The sequence below is a fragment of the Haemaphysalis longicornis genome, unplaced genomic scaffold, assembly GCF_048455015.1.
Source record: "Haemaphysalis longicornis isolate Haplotype H1 unplaced genomic scaffold, Haemaphysalis longicornis Haplotype H1 scaffold_1, whole genome shotgun sequence".
NCBI lineage: Eukaryota > Metazoa > Arthropoda > Arachnida > Ixodida > Ixodidae > Haemaphysalis > Haemaphysalis longicornis.
In genome coordinates this window covers 224,409,599-224,417,081 of record NW_027526203.1, presented here as the reverse complement: position 1 = coordinate 224,417,081, position 7,483 = coordinate 224,409,599, and positions in this window count along the sequence as shown.

Genomic DNA, 7,483 nt, shown 5'->3' with positions numbered 1-7,483 from the left:
CACTTGTAGGTACCCACGAGGGGCATCAACCTGCGCTATTTTCAGCGACGAACTAATTGCGTACTCATTTATTCTGACTTATAAAGAAAACCCGCGAAATATGAAAAATATCACGTGACGGCGCTCCCGCGCGCATCGTAAAGCAGCGCCCCCAAATAAGTTGATTGAAAGCAACTGCTTTGCCTGTCACCCGCCCCAAGAGACAGCGCATCACCTTGATAATGGCATGCATGAAAGGAGCAGCAGCAGCAAGTTTTACGGGACGCGTGTGGCAGATAAGGCACAAACTCGGTCGCATTTCTTCTTTCTTACTTTTGTTTATTACATTCTGGCTAACTAAGAGGCAGCCTGTTTGAGGGCATTGCTTTACGATGCGCTCAGGAGAGCCGTCACATGGGATTTTTTGTATTTCGCGGGTTTTCTTGACTGGAATAAATGAGTACGCAATTACTTCGTTGCTGAAAATACCGCAGATGCCCCTCGTGGGTACCTACAAGCGCCTCATTGACAGTTTAATGATTAGGACAGTAGTTCTCGAGTTAGATAATTAATTACAAATTATTAATTAACTCTCATTAACGAAAAAATTATTATCCGCTTCTCCACAGTACTGCAAACATTACGCTCTAGGTTTTCTTCGAGCAACGCCATTACTCTTTCGTTTTAAATCTTGGTGCATGATAGCTGGAACACCCTGTATATATATATATATATATATATATATATATATATATATATATATATATATATATCAGTGTGTCGAACCGAAGAAAATACCGGTTCGGTTACGGTTCTGGTTCAGGCGAAATCATTTCGTTCCGGTTCAGTTCAGGTTCGATAAAATCACGTACCGAACCAGTTTGCGAACCGCTTCGGGAGCTTGAACCGGTTTGCAAACCGGTTCGATGAGTTGAATTATAACTGAAATTAGAAAAAAAAAAACATTTAGTAGTTTAAAACGACAGTCAACAAAATACCAACAAAAATTCAAAATGCTGCTGTTCCCCAAGGGCAGTGGCGCAATTGCAAAGCAAACTTTAAACAATTACGAGATATTAGAAAAACAGATGAAGTGGCGACGATTTACCACCTACTCTATCGCCCAGACTTTATGTTGTCCTAGTGACTACTCATAAAGCCACCGCCAAGAGATGACGGTGGGATTATCTGCCTTTTTTTTTGTTGAAATCGCAATCGTCGCTATAGAATCGCCCATCACGCTAACCTTGAAGCCTTAAATTTAGGCCTGCGTACTGGCGCGTTCAAATACCAGCGCTTCATACCAATGGTGCACATTTTTTAAATATTTGTAACAAAACAGAAAAATCCTACAACAGGCACATACTACCAATGAATTAGATTATTTGGTCACCCTCAATAATTTGTTAGCTGTCACCTTATCGATTATGTGCTAGCCACACTTTTTTTAAAAGTAAGCTTTAGTTAACGCTCAGTCACTGCATTATTGCTCTGACCACTATAATTCCTTTTGCGATAGCTATACCGGATGTGTGCATTACAATCAGTGTGTCATCGTACCGCCTGACCCCCGGCCATCGTTCCGTGTGCTACATTGCGGAATCTTATAACAGATTATGCTGTTAAAAAATAAAAGGGAAATTTGACGCGCGGTGAATGAGATGGGACTTTTTTGGGTAGACGCTCTTTAATTCGTCCACAGCAGTACTCCCCTCCGGAACGAGTAGCACTACAAGTAATGTAGCGAGTTTGGCAGTCAGTACAAGTGCACCTTCGAAAAAAAGCAGATCTGTAAGAGGCAAAACTGCATCAGCAGCAAACGGCTTAGCCACTGGGCAGCTCCTGCGGTCACACTTGTTAAGTATTAACAATTTTCAGGTGTCGGACCTTTAAAACAAATTTCGAAATGCAAAAAGTTTGCACACACCGGGTGTGGGCGTTCGCTGTTGCGCAGTGGAGCACTGCAGCCTGATTGCTCCAATAAAGTCGCAGCTAGGGAAGGCCAAAGTCGTTTTATATCCCCTGCAAGCTGCCGAGAATGACATTTCGTTTGGTCAGCTTGCACTACGCTCGCGCTTCCAGCGGCAACAGACCATTGCTACATTAGTGCTCATTCGTTTCGCCTGTTGTTAGAGTGTGATAGTGTTCAATTGTCTGGAGGGGGAAGTGCGCGAGCGGGTACGAAGTTGATGGTACGTGAAAGAAAAAAAGGCCTGAATTGCATTGACTGTGCAGTATCAATAACGGAGGGTCGAACCGTTTCGGCATGAACCGGTAACCGTTATTTTTTTTTCGGTTCAGTTCCGGTTCGGGTTCAGCGTGCTCAAAAAATAACGGTTCGGGTTCGGGTTCAGTTCCGGCAAAAATACCGGTTCAGTTCCGGTTTTCGGTTCGGTTCGGTTCTGGTTCGACATCCTGATATATATACTAAACATGCATTTATATTGTGAATATTGGATATCAAATGCATCTAGCCATCTCACCCGGCATGCCAAGAGACTGTTGCAGGTTCCTTGGTGTTTCTGATATACATATGTTTACAATACTGATGATTTACGTAAGTGCTGGACAAGTCCAAATTCTACTGTTTGCTGATGATCGCATTCTAGTTAATGAAATACAATATCCTCAGGACCGATCATACCGCTGAATTCCCATTTTAAGAACTGAAGTACTGAGTGGGATTTAAATGCTCACAGGGCTGCTTTTATGAAAATAACAAAGAACGAAATTATTCACTTGCTTTTTTTTTTTCTTGGAAGCTAAAATTACCTTTTCCTTGCAACCATCCAGGTCAGCGCCATAAAAATGAAGTCAGTGAATGCAGGTATCGCGGTGTCACACTAACAAATAATTTAGCCAACGCATTTCAACCATTGGCATATCATTTTTTTGTAAACCCAGTCTTTTGAGTCAAGCTTAAACATGACCACCACATGTAAAGTTGCCAGCTTACACATCTGTCTCCAGAACAAAATTGGAGTATGCATAAATTGCCTGGTATCCTCACACACTAACATTTAGGCCTTGCGATAATTCAGAGTAAGATTATTCGGTTCATTTTATCCAAATTTTACCTGAGTGACTCACTAACCACTCACTAACCAATCTGATGGAAGAGCATACAAAATTTCAACCTTAGAAATGAGATGCGAAATAGAGGTAGTAAAATGTTTTTCATCTTTTCACGGATAATGCACACTGCCAATATGGGACCGGAACAATGCGTGTAATCACTAACAGCCCGTAGAACACGACACTGGCAAAGTGAATCATTAACTCCTTTTAATGTTAGAACTAACATCTTCAAATTCCCTTTTTTGAGGAAAATAACCAAATGAAACCAATTACCAGGACTGACAATACTTCCAGCAAAATTTGTTCATAACGCAAAGAGTGTAATGCCTTGTATATGCACAAAAATGCATGATTCGCGAATGCATTTAGTCATTATAATAATGCAAATATAGATTATTGGTAGCTTTATAATTGATAAACAATTAAAACAAAACAAAAGAACACTTTTCAGAGAAAAGACGTTCTCTTAATGCTGGCTTGAAAGCTTACTTTCCCTCATTACACAGCTGCGTGCAGAGAAGCTTCTGTAGGGCTGCTTAGTATAACGTTAATGACGTGGAGTGCGCAGTGCGTTATAACGTGGAGTGCATTATAACGTGGAGTGCGTTATAACGTGGAGTGCGCAGTGCGCAGTCGACCTGTTCGGATGTGCTTTTCTGGTGCTCCGACAACAGCGTGTTTCTGCAGTGAAGGACAGCGAAACGGCAGAGACAGCGGAGGACAGCCGAAGCTGAGTATTTACCTGCACGGTTTCTTTCTCGTTGTGTCGGGGTTTCAGCCGAGATGGCGCGTAGAAAGCTGGTACAGTGTAGTAGCTGTCCGCGGCACGTAGACGCAGAGGAGTTTCAGCGGGATGGCGGCGAGGCAGACGAAGGGGCAGGTACGTGTCGGTTATGCGTAGTGGTGTCGCGGCTAGAACGCGTAGAAGCGGATAACTCGGGGTTAGCTAAGCGGGTTGCAGAACTGGAGGCAGCGCTAAGTAACGAACGCGATGAACGGAGGGCCGTTGAGGGAAAGTTAGAAGCAGCTGAGAGGAAGGTAGAAAGGAGCGTCATTTCGCCAACAAATGACGACCACCTCGGCCCATGCAGCAAAGCGGAGGAATGCGCCGAGGTGACACCGGGGGTGGAAGTAACAATAGGCAACAGCTACTCCCACGTGCTGCGAAGTAGGACAGCAAAACCAGTCGAAAACCCGGGTACCAGTAAAGAGCGGCACGTGGCAGATGATAGCGTGGTAATCATTGCGGGTGACTCTAACATGAAGAGGAGCAGCGCTGCCATAGTGGAAAGGGTAAAGGGGGATAAGCGTGTGAAGGTGGGGTGTTTCCCAGGTCAAACGATGCAGACGGTGATGAGTGCAGCGAAGGGGCAGCTGGCCTTGTCTAGTAAAGCTAGAAACCTTGTGGTGATTGCCGCGGGGCTTAACGATGTTCTAAAGGGAGAGGAGGGTAAACTTGGCCAGGAGATAGCGAAGGGGGTAAAGGACCTGCGGGCGACGGCCCCAAATGTGAGCATTGCTGTCTGCACCGTGCCGGAGGTGATGAAGCAGGGCGTGCACACCGAACGGGTAGTACTCGCTGCTAACAGCGAGATCGTAAGGTGCGGCAGGGAACTTGGGCTTGAAGTGATAGACGTGAACAGGGTAGTGGGCAGCATCGGACATAGGCAAGCTTTTCAGTGGGACGGGATTCACTTCAGCCCCAGACTAGGAAACGAGGTGGGGTGGCGCTTAGGTGGGAGAGCGGTAGCTTTTTAAGGGGGCCCCGCGCAGCTAAGGAAGGCAAACTAGGAGACAAAGGGGAAGCAAGAGACACATGCACACTCAACGCGGGGAGGCAGCCAGGCCTAGAGCTAAACGGAGAACCTACGGACGTAACTGAGAGCGTTGACAGAAGCCATTTAAGTGGAAACAATGGAGCAAACAACTCTGTAAACGACAAAAACAGACCCCGTAAGCGGAGAGGGAAAAACAAATGCAATAAATATTTAATCAGCTACATAAATATGCAGGGAGGCAGAAAGCCAGATAAGTGGGTGGAAATTCAAAAGCAACTTGAACGGGAAGGAATAGACGTGTACGCTTTAGCCGAGACTCACCTCCGGGACCTAGAAGCCCCACCTATCATAGACAATTATGTCTGGGAAGGTTGCAACAGGACCACAGGAATGAAGAAAGGGGGAGGTGTTGGCATGCTCATTAAACAAGGGACCGACTGGCAGAGAGTGCATGAAAGTTGTAAAGAGCATCTATGGGTTAGAGGCACCATAGAGGGGGAAAATACATGGTTAGGAGTGGTTTATCTGTGGACCGGAAGTAGTGCTAAGGAAGAAAATGAGGAAATGGTTAACTGTTTGAGAAGAGATATAAACGAGTTCAAAGATTCGGGCGAAATAATCATAGTTGGAGATATGAATGCCCATATAGAAGGTTTGGATGGATACACAGACCACAACGGTTCTCTAGTGATAGATCTATGTCAGGAAAACCGGCTTGTAATAGTAAACACGGAAAGCAAGTGTGACGGACAAATAACGTGGGAAAGCGGTAACAGGCAGTCCAGCATAGACTACGGTTTAGTATCCGAGACAGTATACGGAAGGCTGCGGGAAATGAGGATAGATGAAAATGGAACAGACAGCTTAGGAAGCGACCACAAGCGGTTTAGCTTGCTCTTTGGAGGCGCAACCCGGACAAATGCAGAAATAGGTACAATAGGAGGAAATAATTTGAATAATGAGCAGTTAAAGATCATCGCTGATAGATTGGAAGATGAAATCAATAAATACCCAGGCAAAAATTGGGATTACGATGAAATAATTGCGTTCATAAAGGGTAAGATTAATGAAGAAAAGGAACGAAACCGATGGAAAGGGAAGAGAAAGCCGAGAAGCTGGTGGAATAAGGAAATAAAAGAGGCTATCGACCAGCGAAGAAAGGCGTCGAGAGAACATAGAGAAGCAAAAAGAACTAGTATGGAACCGGAGGTAGTGAAGGAAAAGTGGGATGTCTACCGTGGGAAAAAACTAGAAGTGCAGAAAATGGTGCAAGCGAAGATCAAGCAGAAAAGCGAACAATGGATGGCAGAAATACGGAAGAAGGACAAAAGCGCATCCAAGAAGTTTTGGAACCATGTAAAATCACTAAGCTCAAAAAACGATAACCATCAAAAATTCCTGATTGATGAGGAGGGGGAACATTTAGAAGGAGAGCACGCGTTGGCGCATATTCATCGAGTGATTAGTGAGAAGTTTAGGATAATAGTGGTAGGGAAACCTGCACCGATAACATCAGCGCCACAAAAGACTGCGGAAAGGGAAATAAGTTTGAGCAACCTTGATTGGAAAAAAGCAGAGCAAAAGGTTTCCCCTCAGACAGCAGTGGGCCCGGACGGAATACCAATGCAACTGATAAACCTACTTGGACCTAAAAGTAAGGAATCGTTTATGAGGGCAATAGATAAGGTAATAGAAACCAAACAAGTACCAGAGGACTGGTTATAAAGTAGGATGAATTTAATATATAAAGGCAGAGGAGACAAAGCCAGTATTGAGTCATACAGACCACTCACAGTAACGTCAGTGGTGTATAGATTCGTAATGCAGGCGATAAAATCAGAAATTCAAGCATGGATGGAAGAAAATGAAATACTTGGGGAACTGCAGAATTGATTTAGACAAGACAGGCGACTGGATGACAATCTGTTCGTGATAACGCAATGCATTGAAATTGCGAAAGCACAGAATAGACCACTATGGATTACGTTCTTGGACATTAAAGGGGCATATGACAACGTAAACAGAGAACGGCTGTGGAGAATGTTGAAACTCCAGGGATTAGATGACGAGTTAGTACAGTTCCTTATAGCAATCTATAAAGACAATAGAGTGCACCTTACTTGGGAAGGACAGAAATGCGCCCGGGAGGTCAACATCCATCGGGGACTGAAACAGGGACGCCCTTTGAGCCCAATACTGTTCATGCTTTACATGACAGGGTTAGAAAAGAAACTGGAAGAAAGTCAAGTAGGGTTTAGCCTAACCCATATGCTGCAAGGCGAAGTGGTACAACAGCATATTCCGGGAATGTTATACGCAGACGACATTGTTCTTTTAGCTGATAACCAAACCGATATGCAGCGGCTAATAAATATTTGCGGCCAGGAAGCCACTGACCTCGGGTTAAATTTCGGTGCAGAAAAATCAGGAATAATGGTTTTCAATGACGCCACCACCGACGTAGTGTCTATCCAACAAGGCGAATTACCTAGAGTCAAGGAATATAAATATTTGGGAGTGTGGATAAACGAAGGGGATAGCTACTTAAGTACTCACGAGGAGCAACTTAAGGTTAAGGGAAAGCGAAACGCAGCTATAATGAAGCATAGAGCTCTGTGGGGGTATAACAAATATGAAGTAGTAAGAGG